This window comes from Priapulus caudatus, unplaced genomic scaffold (assembly GCF_000485595.1).
Source record: "Priapulus caudatus unplaced genomic scaffold, Priapulus_caudatus-5.0.1 Scaffold100, whole genome shotgun sequence".
Lineage (NCBI taxonomy): Eukaryota > Metazoa > Priapulida > Priapulimorpha > Priapulimorphida > Priapulidae > Priapulus > Priapulus caudatus.
The window spans coordinates 103,516-105,701 of NW_014577161.1; the positions used below are offsets into that span (position 1 = coordinate 103,516).

At 43.5% G+C, this 2,186-nt stretch overlaps 2 protein-coding genes across 3 annotated transcripts in view; one reads left to right on the forward strand and one right to left on the reverse strand.

The window, feature by feature from the left end:
- Window positions 1-1,869, reverse strand: part of LOC106805116 (ribonuclease P protein subunit p21-like) — a 33,080-nt gene extending 31,211 nt beyond the window's left edge. The window contains exon 1 of the mRNA XM_014806597.1: window positions 1,635-1,869. The gene's annotated coding sequence lies outside the window, so the exon portion shown is untranslated. The remainder of the gene's footprint in view (window positions 1-1,634) is intronic.
- A 29-nt stretch (window positions 1,870-1,898) lies between these two features.
- The window catches only part of LOC106805114 (solute carrier family 35 member C2-like), a 10,078-nt gene continuing 9,790 nt past the window's right edge, over window positions 1,899-2,186 (forward strand). For both annotated transcript variants that reach the window (XM_014806593.1, XM_014806594.1), the window contains exon 1: window positions 1,899-1,958. The gene's annotated coding sequence lies outside the window, so the exon portion shown is untranslated. The remainder of the gene's footprint in view (window positions 1,959-2,186) is intronic.

Below are 2,186 nucleotides of genomic sequence, written 5' to 3' on the forward strand. Positions count from 1 at the left end.
AAGCAAATCTCAAGCTACATGGGTAGTGATGGGTAGTGAAATCGGTCGTCCAATCGGCAGAACTGCTCAACTCAGCGAACTTGCTGCTTGCCTTATATATGTAAACCCGTTGAAGGTGATGGAATGGGAGCAGCGAAATCGTGTTAGAATGCCGCCAGGGCGGCGTTGGCGCGCTTCGCGCGGATATCCGGCTGCAGACTGTCTAGCGTGCAGAGCGTGCTAGCATCTCCTTGTACTAGTGCATCTAACAGGGAAAACTTGTTGATGGCAATCAGTTATATATAGCTCTTTGGATCTTGGTTCAGAGAAGCTGCCGCCGGGACTATAGTAAAATCGATGGGAAGATGGTAAATTGGAACGGTGAAGGACGGGGAAAATAACTAGTCCGCAGGACTAACGGCTATGGGGTATTTACTAGTCCTTCTTATTTTTTACTAGTCTCGGACTAACGGACTAGCGTTAGTGTCGAACCCTAGATATTGGACAAACTAATACGCGTTTGGATGTAAGGTTATGTACTTATTAACTATACAAGGTGCCAGTTACTCTAGCATTCGTCAACATTGCATAATCAATGTGCCTAGTATGCCGTTAATGCACGAGCATTCATTCTTAAACCATTTTCGTCCTCAGTTATGGATTTAAGTGACACAACACAAGCAACAAAGAGCGGTTACTTCAATTAACAGTATGAAATCATCTTCCTAATTTTTAAGAAACTAAGACATGATATATTTTCTTTTAGTTTTTACAGATGTGCAACTTGCAACTGGCACTGCCGGCACGTGCCCGAGACGTGGTCAACAGCGCGAACGCTCGCAGCACGAACGCAGCGCCACTTGAACGACACCGAGCGCTCCCTTTATCCAAGATGGCGGCTTCCTCAGCAAATTTTAATCGCGTCTTTGAACAAGTACTGTTAAACGAATTAGCAGACGAAATTAGAATGCCCTTTCCTTCATCGCAGCGAGTATATAGAAAGTAAACTCTTTCGACCATCGACACTTCCCAAAGTCAGAAGTATTAGATTCGCATTCACCAGATTGCCCGTCGCCATCTTGAAAACAACTCGCGCGCTGCGCGAACAGCCTAGAGAGCCTGATCGCGCGCGCTTGCGAGCGCTCGACTAGCTCCAAGAAACGGTCTTGCTAGGGTTAGAAGACAATCGGTCATAGACAATCGGTCGCACAGCCTGGTCTGACTAGCTCAACCGTGCAGTGTCGTTCAGAAGGCGAGCGCACGCGAGCGTTCGCGCTGTTGAGCACACCTCTGATGCACTGGCAGCAAGAACAAGTCCGCACCTGCAGCTACAGCACACACGCATCTATTGACTACATATAACAACGGTTGTTATATATATAGTCAATATATGCGTGTGTGCTGTAGCTGCAGGTGCGGACTTGTTCTTGCTGCCAGTGCTCTGATGATGCCGCATTCGTGACAAATTAAAATGACAGCGACAGTATCGGCAATAACACGCTCATACAAACAGTGGACTATCATGCATGACAACTAATTGCTTACGCCAAAAGCAATTTATGTCAACGTATGCCTGTGACTCCATTAGTACTCATTAGTCATTACCTGATACAGAAAGTTTACTCTTTCGTACGCTTCTTTTCCAATTCCCTCACCTTTCATGACGAAATAAAAATTCAAATATGCGCCAATATTGCATTATTGGTACGAAATATCATAGACTAAGAAAATTGTTATCTGCCTATTTAATCAACTTTATCTCTATCCGTCCGCTGGACTTTGAAGACTAAGACTGATAAGGTTTTGAGGTTATTGTAACTTAGTTAGTATATGGAAATACGAGCATATAACAAATGCACTTCTGAAACAGGTTGGTAGCCTACACTTGGGTTGTTGAATACACCCACCAGAGGTCGCGAGCGATGTTTAAATGGCAGCGCACTATCAAACTTGTGTACTAGATTTGGTACACAATACAGGTACAGTTGTAGTTAATTAAGATGAAAAGCTAACATAAGCAACAGAACAAGTTACCATTTAAGAATGCGACAATTTTAAACGAGTAAACCATTAAACATAGGCTGGCTAGTACAAGTTTAAAGTTCCAACCATACCATGATACTAATACTATTACTATTGCTATTACTATTACTATTACTATTAGTATTGGCTGTGTCTCCTGCAACGGTACCGTCGCCGATTTTTTT